Source organism: Pseudoliparis swirei, chromosome 18 (assembly GCF_029220125.1).
Source record: "Pseudoliparis swirei isolate HS2019 ecotype Mariana Trench chromosome 18, NWPU_hadal_v1, whole genome shotgun sequence".
In the NCBI taxonomy this organism is placed as follows: domain Eukaryota; kingdom Metazoa; phylum Chordata; class Actinopteri; order Perciformes; family Liparidae; genus Pseudoliparis; species Pseudoliparis swirei.
Window position 1 is genome coordinate 13,485,548 of NC_079405.1, and position 10,954 is coordinate 13,496,501.

Below are 10,954 nucleotides of genomic sequence, written 5' to 3' on the forward strand. Positions count from 1 at the left end.
AAAAAAAGGGGGTTTTTTTTTTCCCCCCCCCGGCCCCGGGGGGGGGGCCCCCCCAAAATTTTTTTTTTTCCAAAAAAAAAATTAAAAAACCCCAAAAAAACCCCGGGGGGGGGGGGGGTTTTTTTAAATTTTTTAAAAAAAATTTTGGGGGGCCCCCCGGGCCCCCAAAAACCCCCCCCTTTCCCTGGGGGAAAAAGGGGTTTTTTTTTTGGGTTTTTTCCCCCGGAAAGGTTAACCCCAAAAAAAAACCCTTTTTTTTGGGGGTTTTTTTTTTTTTTTTTTTTTTTAAACCCTTTTTTTAAAAATTTTAAAACCCCCCCCCCAAATTTTTGGGGGGGGGGGGGGTTTTTTTTTTTTTTGGTTTTTTTAAAAATTTCCCCCCCCGGGGCCCCCCCCCCCAAATTTCCCGGGGGGGGGGGAAACCCCGGGTTTTTTTTTTTAAATTTTTTAAAATTTTAAACCTTTCCCCAAAACCCCCCCCAAATTGGGTTTTTGGGGGGGGGGGTTTTTTTTTTTTTTAAAAATTTAAAAATTTTAAAAAAAAGGGGAAAACCCCCCCCAAATTTTTTTTTTTCCCCCAGGTTTTTTTTTTTTAGAAACTTTGAAAGCTGTAACTCCTCAGGAAAGGTCCGATGGGCCCCAAACTTGGCACACATGTTCTGGGGGGGGGCCCCCCAAAAAATTTTTTTTTTTTTAAAAAAAATTTTTTTAAAAAACCCGGGCCCCCCCCCTTTTTTGGGGGGGTGGGAAAGGTAAATTTTTTTAAAATTTTTTTTCCCCCCAAAAAACCCGGGGCCCCCCCCCCCGGGGGGGGGGGTTTTTTTTTTTTTTAAAATTCGAAAAAAAACCCCCCCGGGGGGGACCCCCCCCAAATTTTTTTGGGGGGCCCCTTTTTTTTTTAAAATTTAAAAAAAAATTTTTTTTTAAAAAAAAGGGCCCAAAACCCCCCCAAAGGGGGGGGCCCCCTTTAGATATTTTTTTTTTTTAAAATTTAAACCTTTCCCCAAAAAACCCCCCCCCCCCACAATTTTGGGGGGGGGGGAAAAAAATTTTTTTTTAAATTTATTTACGAAAATTTGAAACGCTGTAACTCCTCAGGGAAACCCCCCCCAAATTGGGGGGGCCCCCCCCGGGGGGGGGGGGGTGGGTTTTTTTTTTTTTTTTTTTAAATTTGGGTTTTTAAATTTTTTTTTTCCCCAAAAAAACCCCCCCCGGGAAATTTTGGCCCCCCCCAATTTTTTGGGGCCCTTTGGAAATTTTTTTAAAATTTTTTTTGGGGGCCCCAAAAAAAAAAATTTTTTTTTTTTTTTAAAAATAAAATTTTTTTAAAAAAAAAAAAAACCCCCCCCCCTTCCCCCCAAAATTTTTTTCCCCCCCCCGGCAAATTTTTGGGGTTTTTTTTTAAAATTTTTTTTTTGGGGGGTTTAAAAACCCCCCCCGGAAAAAGGGGGGAAAAAACCCCCCCCTTTTTTGGGGGGGGTTTTTTTAAAAAAGGAAATTTTTTAAAGGGGGCCCAAAAAAAACCCCCCCGGGGGGGCCCCCCCCCGGGAATTTTTTTTGGGGGGGGTTTTTTTTTTAAATTTTTTTGGCCCTTTTTAAAAAAAAAAAGGGGGGGGCCCCCCCCCTTTTTTTTTGGGAAATTGGTTTAAAATTTTTTTAAAGGTTTTTTTGGGGGGCCCCCCAAAATTGGCCCCCGGGGGGCCCTTTTGGGGGGAAAAAAAAATTTTTTTTTAAAAAACTTTAAAAACCCCCCAAAAATTGGCCCCCCCCCCGGGGGGGGGGGGGGAAAATTTAAAAATTTTTTTTTGGGAAATTTTAAACCCCGGGGAAAAAGGGGGCCCCCCCCGGGGGGGGAAAAAACCCAAAATTTTTTAAAAAAATTTTTTTCCCCCCCCCCCCCAAATTAAATTTTTGGGGGTTTTTTGGGCCCCCTTTTTTTTTTTTAAAAAAAAAAAAAACCCTTTTTTTAAAAAAAAAAAAAATTTTTTTTTTTTTTTTTTTGGAAATTTTTTAAAAAATTTAAAAAATTTTTTTCCCCGGGGGGGGCCCCCCCAATTTTTTGGGGGAAATTTAAAAAAATTTTTTTTAAAAGGGAAAACCCAAAGGAAATTTCGGGGGGGGTCCCCCTCCCCTTTTTTTAAAATTTTTTCCCCAAAAAAATTTTTGGAAATTTTTTTCCCCCCCCTTTTTTGGGGGGCCCACCCCCAAATTTTTAAATTTTTAAAAAAATTTTTTTTAAAAAAAAAACCGGAAAGGGGGGGCCCCCCCCAAATTGGTTTTTTTTGGGGGGGCCCCAAAAAAATTTTTGGGAAATTTGATTTAAACCCCGGGGAAAGGGGGGGTTTTTTAAAAAAAAAAATTTTTTTTTTTTTGGGGTTTTTTAAAATTTTTTTTTAAAAAAGGAAAGGGGGGGGAACCCCCCCGGGGGGGGGGTTTTGTTTTTCCCCCCCCCCCCCAAACTTTGGAAATGTTTTGGGGCCCCCCCCCTTTTTTTTAAAAAAGGGGGAAAAAAAAAAAAAAAAAAAAAAACCCCAAAAAATTTTTTTAAAAATTTTTGGAAATTTTTAAAAAAAAGTTTTTTAAAAAAAAATTTTTTTTTTTTTTTTTTGGGCCCCCAACCCTTTAGGAATTTTTTTTTTAAAAAAAACCCCAAACCCCCCGGGGGGAAAATTTTTTAAAAATTTTTTTTAAAAAAAAAAAAACCCCCCCAAATTTAAAATTTTTTGGGGGGGGCCCCCCCAAAAAATTTTTTTTGGGGGGGAAAAAACCCCCCCCAAAAAAAAAAAAAAAGGGGGGGGGCCCCCTCCCCCAAAAAAAATTTTTTTTTAAAAAAATTTTTGGGAAATTTGATTTACCCAAATTTTTAAAAAAAAAAAAAATTTTTGGAAATTTTTGGGGTTTAAAAAAATTTTTAAAAACCCCAAACCCCGGGGAAAGGGGGAAAAACCCCGGCCCAAATTTTAAATTTTTTTTAAAAAAAAAAAAAGGGGGGTTTTCCCCCCCAAATTTGGAAATTTTTTTTGGGGGGTCCCGGCCCAAATTTTTTTAAATTTTTGGGCCCAAAAAAATTTTTTTTTTCCCCCCCCCTTTTAAAAATTTTTCCCCGGGCCCCCCCCTTTTTTTTTTTTTTGGGGCGGAACCCTTTAGGGAAATTTTTTTTTTTTTTTGGGGGGGGGCCCCCGGGGCCCCCCCAAAAAAAAAATTTTTTGGGGTTAAAAAGGGGAAATTTTTTTTTTTTTGGGGGGCCCCCAAAACCCTTTTTAAAAAAAATTTTTTGGGGGGGGGCCCCCCCTTTTTTAAAATTTTTTAAAATTTTTTTTTTTTAAAATTTTGAAAAAATTTTAAAACCCCCCCGGGGGGGACCCCCAAATTTTTAAATTTTTTAAAAAAACCCCCCCCCCAAAAAAAAAAAATTTTTCCCCCAAAAATCCGATTTTTTTAAAAAAAATTTTTCCCCCCAAAAAAAAAACCCCCAAACCCGGGTTTGGGGTTTTGGCCCAAATTTTTTTAAATTTTTTTTGAAACCCCCTTTTGGGGGTTTTTAAAAAAAAAAATTTTTTTCCCCCCCCCCCCAAATTTTTTTTTGGGTTTAAATTTCCCCCCCCCAAACTTTGGAAATGTTTCCCCCCCAAACCCCCAAAAATTTTTTTAAAATTTTTTTTTCTTTTTCCCCCCCCCCCCCAAAATTTGGAAAATTTTTCCCCGGGGGAAAATTTTTTTAAAAATTTTTTGGGAAAAGGGTTTTTTTTGGGGAAAAGAAAAAAAATTTTTCCCCCCCAAAAAAAAAAAAAATTTTTTTTTTTGGGCCCCCCCCAAAAAAAAAATTTAAAATTTTTTGGGGGCCCCCCCAAAAATTTTTAAAAAAGGGCCCCCGGCGGAACCCTTTAGGAAATTTTTTTTCCCCCCCCGGGGGGGGGGAAAAACCCCCAAAAATTTTTTTAAAATTTTTTTTTTTTTTTTTTTGGGGGGGGGTTTAAAAAAACCCCCCCGGGGGGGGGGCCCCCAAAAAAATTTTTTTTTGGGTTAAAAATTTTTTTTTAATTTTTAAAAAAAATTTTTCCCCAAAAAAACCCAAAAAAAATTGGCCCCAAATTTTAAACCCGGGGGGGGGTTTTTTTTTTTTTTAAAAAAACCCCCCCCAAACCCCCCCGGGGGTTGGCCCCAAATTTTTTTGGGGGGGGAAATTTTTTTTTTTTTTTTTTTCCCCGGAAACCCCAAAAACCCCCCCCCCAAATTTTTGGGGGGAGGGAAAAAATTTTTTTTTTTAAAAAAATTTTTTTTCCCCAAAAAAACCCAAAAACCCCAAAAAAAAAACCCCCCCCTTTTGGGGGCCCCCCCCCAAAAAAAAATTTTTTTTTTTTTTAAAAAAAGAAACCTTTTTAAAACCCCAAAAACGCCCCCCCAAACTTTTTTGGGGGGCCCCCCTTTTTTTTTAAATTTTTTAAAAAAAAACCCCCCCCGGGGGAAAAGCCCCCCCAAAAAAGGCCCTTTTTTTTTCCCCCCCCAAAAAATTTTTTTAAATTTTTTTAAAATTTAAAAACCCCGGGAAAAAACCCCCCCAAATTGGGTTTTGGGGGGGCCCCCCCCGGGGGGTTTTTTTTTTTTAAAAAAAAACCCCCCCCCAAAAAAGGGGGGACCCCCCCCAAATTTTTTTGGGGGCTCCCCCAGGTTTTTTTTTTTTAAAATTTAAAAAACCCCCCCCCAAAACCCCCCCCCCCCTTTTTTTTTGGGGGGGGGTTAAATTTTTTTTTTTTAAACCTTTTGGAAAACCCCCCCCCCGGGGGGGGTTTTTTAAAACCCCTTTTTTTGGGGGGGTTTTTAAAACCGAATTTTAAAAGGGAAAACCCAAAGGAAATTTCGGGGGGGTCCCCCAAATTTTTTAAATTTTTTAAATTTTTAATTTTTAAAAGGTTTAAAAAAATTTTAAAAATTTTTGGGGGGGCCCCCCCCCGGGGTTTTTTAAACCCCCTTTTTTTTTAAAAATTTTTCCCTTTTTTCCCCCCCCCCCGGGGTTTTTTGGGGGCCCCCTTTTTTTTTTTGGGGGAAAAAAAAGGAAAGGGGGCCCCGGCCCAAATTTTTTTTTTTAAAAACCCCAAATTTTTGGGAAATTTTTTTCCCCCCCCTTTTTTGGGGTTTTGGCCCAAATTTTTTTAAATTTTTTTTTAAAGGTTAAATTTTTTTTTAAAATTTTAAAAAAAAAGGAAATTTCGGGGCCCCCGGCCCAAATTTTTAAATTTTTTTTTTCCCCCCCCCCCCCAAATTTTAAAAACCCTTGGGGGGGCCCCCTTGTTTTTTTTGGTTTAAAATTTTAAATTTTTTTTAAAAAAAAAATTTTCCCCCTTTCCCCCGGGGGGGCCCCCAAATTAAATTTTTTTTTTTAAAAAAAATTTTTTTTAAAAGGGAAAACCCAAAGGAAATTTCGGGGCCCCGGCCCAAATTTTTAAAACCCCCTTTTTTTTTTTGGGGGGGGGAAAAAAAAAACCCTTTTGGGGCCACCCCCAAATTTTTAAATTTTTTTCCAAACCCCCTTTTTTTTTTTGGGGGGGAAAAAAAAAAAGGGGAAATTCCCCCCCCCTTTTTTTTTGGGGGGGAAAAAAAAATTTTTGGAAATTTTTTTCCCCCCCCCCCCCGGGGGGGGTCCCCCCCCCCTTTTTTCCCCCTTTTTTTTTAAAAAAAAACCGGGGCCCCCCAAAACCCCCCGACCCCCCCCAAATTTTTTTTAGCCCCCCCAAAAATTTTTTTTTAAATTTTTAAAATTTAAAAACCCCGGAAACCCCCCCCAAATTGGGTTTTTTGGGGGGCCCCCCCTTTTTTTTTTAAAATTTTTAAAAAAAAGGGGCCCCCCAAAAAACCCCCAAAAAAACCCCCCCCCGGGGGGGGGGGGGGGAAAAAATTTTTTTAAAATTTTTTTTTTTCCCAAAATTTGGGAAACCCCCCCCCCAAATTTCCCGGGGGGCCAAATTTTGGAAATTTTTTAAAATTTTTAAACCCTTTTTCCCCAAAAAAACCGGGGCCCCCCCCCCAAATTTCCCTTTCCCGGGGGTTTTTTTTTAAAATTTTTTTTTTAAAAAAAAGGGGAAATTTAAAAACCCCCCAAAAACCCCCCCCTTGGAAAGGGGCCCCAAAAAAAAATTTTTTTTTTTTTTTTAAAAAAAAAAACCCTTTTTCCCCCAAAAACCCCCCCTTTTGGGGCCCCTTTTTTTTTTTAAATTTGATTTTTTTTTTTAAACCCCCCAAAAATTTTTCCCCCCCCAATTAAACCCCCGGGGGGGGGGGGGGAAAAAGGGAAATTTTTTTTTTTTTAAAAAAAAAAAAAAACCCCCCAAAGGGGGGGTTTTTTTTAAAAAAAAAATTTTTTTTTGGGGGGGAAAAAAGGGTTTTTTAAAATTTTTTAAAAAAAAGGAAAAAGGGGGGGGGGGGCCCAAATTTTTTTAAAATTTTTTTTTTCCCCCTTTTTGGGGATTTCCCCCCCCTTTTAAAAACCCTTGGGGGGGCGTCCTCCCCCAAATTTTTTTTTGGGCCCGGAAATTTTTTAAAAAATTTAAAAAAAACCCCCCCGGGGGGGCCCCCCCGGGTTTTTTTTTTTAAAAATTTTTTTTTTCCCAAAAAATTAACCCCCCCCAATTGGCCCCCGGGGGAAATGTTTTTGGGGGGAAAATTTTAAATTTTTTTAAAATTTTTTTTCCCCGGAAACCCCCCGGGGCCCCCCCCCCAAATTTCCCCCCCCTTTTTTTTAAAAAATTTTTTTTTTAAAAAAATTAAAGGGGGGGCCCCCCCCCCCCCCGGGGGGGGGAAACCCCTTTTTTTTTTTTAAATTGATTTACGAAACTTTGAAAAACCCCGGGGGGGGCCCCCCCCCCCTTGGGTTTTTGGGGGGGCCCCCCGGGTTTTTTTTTTAAATTTTTTAAAAAAAAAAACCTTTCCCCAAAAAACCCCCCCCCCCCCACAATTTTTGGGGGGCCCACCCCGGGAATTTTTTTTTTTAAAAAAAGGGCCCCCCAAAGGGGTCCCCCAAACCCCCCCTTTTTTTTGGGGGGGGCCCCCCCCAAAAAATTTTTTTAAATTTTTTAAAAAAAAGGGCCCCCCCAAAAAACCCCCCCCCCCCTTTTTTTTTTTGGGGGGGTTTTTTTTTTTTAAAAATTTTTAAAAAAAAGGGTTTTCCCCCAAAAAAAACCCCCCCCCCCCCCTTTGGGGGGGCCCCCCTTTTTTTTTTTTAAAATTTAAAAAAACCCCTTTAAAAGGGAAAAATTTTTTTTTTAAAAAAAAAAATTTTTTTTTTCCCCGGGGGGCCCCCGGAAAAAAATTTTTTTTGGGGGGTTTTTTGGGGTTTTTTAAAATTTTTTAAAAAAAAGGAATTTCGGGGGTTCCCCACCCCCCCCCCTTTTTTTTTTTTTTGGTTAAATTTTTTTTTAAAAACCCCCCCCCTTTTAAAAACCCTTTGGGGGGGAAAATTTTTTAAAAATTTTTTTTTCCCCCCAACCCTTTAGGGAAATTTTAAACCCCAAAAAACCCCAAACCCGGGGGGGCCCCCACCCCCAAATTTTTAAATTTTTTAAAATTTAAACCGAATTTTTAAAAAAAAAAAAAAAACCCTTTTTTAAAAAAAAAAAAAATTTTTCCCCCCGGGAAAATTTTTTTTTTTTAAATTTTTGGGGGCCCCCAAAATTTTTAAAAATTTAAAAAATTTTGGGGGCCCCCCCCTTTTTAAAATTGGAAAAAATTTTTTGGGGGCCCCCGGGGAAATTTTTTTTAAAAAAAATTTTTTTTTCCGGGGGGGCCCCCCGGGGGGAAAATTTTTTAAAAATTTTTTAAAAAGGGGAATTTTTGGAAATTTTTTTTTTTCCCCCCCCCCAAAAAAAAAAATTTTTTTTTAAAAATTTTTTTTAAATTTTTTTCCCCAAAAAACCCCCCCCCAAAAACTTGGGGGGCCCCCCCTTTTTTTTTTTAAATTTTTTAAAAAAAAAAAACCTTTCCCCAAAAAAGTCCGATCGACCCCAAACTTGGCACACATGTTCCGGGGCCCCACCCCGGGAATTTTTTTTTTAAAAAAAAAAACCCCCCCCCGGGGGGCCCCCCCCCCCCCAAAAAAAAGGGGGGGTTTTAAGGGAAAAAATTTTTTGGAAAAACCAATTTAAAAAAAAAAACCCCCCCCCCCCCCCCGGGGGAAAAAAAGGGAAAATTTTTTAATTAAAAGGGGCCCCTTAACCCCCGGGAAAGGGGCCCCCGGGGGGGGGGGGGGTTTTTTTTTTTTTTTTTTTTAAAAAAAAAAACCCTTTTTCCCCCCCCAATTAACCCCCCCTTTCCCCCGGGGGGGGGGTTTTTTTTTTTTTTAAACCTTTTTTAAAAAAAAAATTTCCCCCCCCCCCAAAACCCCCCACCCTTTTTTTTTTAAAAAAAATTTTTTTTTTCCCCCGTTAACCCCCCCCTTTTCCCCCCCAATTTTTTTTGGTAAAAAAATTTTTTTAAATTAATTTTTAAAAGGGGTTAACCCCCCCCTTTTTTTTGGGGGGGGGGGGTTTTTTTTTTTTTTTAAACGTTTTCCCCCGGAAAGGGAACCCCCAAAAGGCCAAACCCCCTTTTTTTTTGGGGGGGGGTTTTTTTTGGGGGGGAAAATTTTTTTAAATTTTTTTTTAAAAAAAAGGGCCCCAAAAGGGCCCGGCCCCTTTTTTCCCCAAAATTTTTTTTTTTTTTTTTTTGGGGAAATTCCCCCCAAAACCCCAAATTAAAAGGGGGCCCCCCCCCCTTTTTTTTTTTTAAATTTGAAATTTTTTTAAAAACCCAAAACCCCAAATTTTCCCCCCAACCCCCGGGCCCCAAAATTTTTTTGGGGAAAAAAACCCCCCTTTTTTTTTTAAAAAACCCAAACCCCAAAAACCCCTTTTTTAAAAAAAAAATTTTTTTTTTTAAAGGTTTAAAATTTTTTTAAAGGAAAAAAACCCAAACCCCAAAAAATTTTTTAAATTGGGGGGTTTTTTTCGATTTCCCAAATTTTTTTTTTTTTTGGGAAAAAAAAATTTTTTTTTAAACCCCCCGGAAATTTTTTTGGGGGGGCCCCCCCCCCCCCCTTTTTTTTTTTTTTTCCCCCCCAAAAAAAAAGGCCCCCCAAAAAAATTTTTTGGGGGGAAAAAAAAGGAAAAATTTTTGGGGGGAACTCCCCCAAAAATCCGATTTTTAAAAAAAAATTTTTGGGAAAAGGGGGGGGTTTTTTTTTAAAAATTTAAATTTTTTTTGGGGGGGGGGGGAAAAAAATTTTTGGGGGGGGGGAAATTTTTAAAAATTTGGAAAAAAACCCGGGGGGTTTGGGAAAATTTTTAAAAAAGGGCCCCCGGGGGGGAAAAACCCCGGAAAAAAGGGGGTTTTTGGGGGGGAAAAAAAAAAAATTTTTCCCCAAAGGGAAAAAGGGGGGGCCCCAAATTTTTGGGGTTTTTTTTTGGGGTTTTTTAAAAAAAAAAATTTTTTCCCCCCCCCCGGGGGAAAATTTTTTTTTTTTTAAAAAACCCCCTTTTTTTTTCCCCCCCCAAATTTGGAAATGTTTTTGGGGGGGGCCCCCGGCCCAAATTTTTAAATTTTTGGGGGGGAACCCAAAAAAAAAAAATTTTTTTTAAAAACCCAAAAAAAGGCCCAAAAATTTTTTTTTTAAAATTTTTTAACCCCCAAAAAAAAAATTTAAAAAATTTTGGGGGGGGGCCCCAAAACCCAAAAAAAATTTTTTGGGAAAAAAAAAAAAAAAAAAAACCCGGGGGGAAAAAAAGGGCCGATTTTTTAAAAAATTGGAAATTTTTTGGGGGGCCCCCGGGGTTTTTAAAAAAAATTTTTCCCCCCCCAAAATTTTTGGGGGCCCCCGGAAAAAAACCCGGGGCCCCCCTTTTTTTAAAATTTTTTCCCCCGGGGGGGGGGAAAAAAAAAAAAATTAAATTTTTTCCCCCCCCCCCGGGGGGGTTTACCCAAATTTTTTTAAAAAAAAAAAAAAATTTTTTTTTGGGTTTAAAAAACCGGGAAATTTTTGGAAATTCCCATTTACCCAAATTTTTTTTGGGGGGGGCCCCCCTCCCCCAAAAAAAAATTTTTTGGGGCCCCCCCAAAAAAAAAAAAAAAAAAAAACCCCCCCCCAAAAATTTTTTAATCCTCAGGGAAAGGTCCGATGGACCCAAACTTGGCACACATGTTCTGGCGTGGGTAGCTGCGTCAGATATTTTTGGTAAATTCGATTCTGAAACTTTGAAACGCTGTAACTCCTCAGGGAAAGGTCCGATGGACCCCAAACTTGGCACACATGTTCTGGGTGGGTAGCTGCGTCGTCAGATATTTTTGGTAAATTCGATTTACGAAACTTTGAAACGCTGTAACTCCTCAGGAAAGGTCCGATGGACCCCAAACTTGGCACACATGTTCTGGGTGGGTAGCTGCGTCAGATATTTTTGGTAAATTCGATTTACGAAACTTTGAAACGCTGTAACTCCTCAGGGAAAGGTCCGATGGACCCCAAACTTGGCACACATGTTCTGGGTGGACTCGGTCTTGTCAGATATTTTTGGTAAATTCGATTTGATGGACCCCAAACTTGGCACACATGTTCTGGGTAGCTGACCACCAGGTCAGATATTTTTGGTAAATTCGATTTACGAAACTTTGAAACGCTGTAACTCCTCAGGAAAGGTCCGATGGACCCCAAACTTGGCACACATGTTCTGGGTGGGTAGCTGCGTCGTCAGATATTTTTGGTAAATTCGATTTACGAAACTTTGAAACGCTGTAACTCCTCAGGGAAAGGTCCGATGGACCCCAAACTTGGCACACATGTTCTGGGTGGTAGCTGCGTCGTCAGATATTTTTGGTAAATTCGATTTACGAAACTTTGAAATGCTGTAACTCCTCAGGGAAAGGTCCGATGGACCCCAAACTTGGCACACATGTTCTGGGTGGGTAGCTGCGTCGTCAGATATTTTTGGTAAAT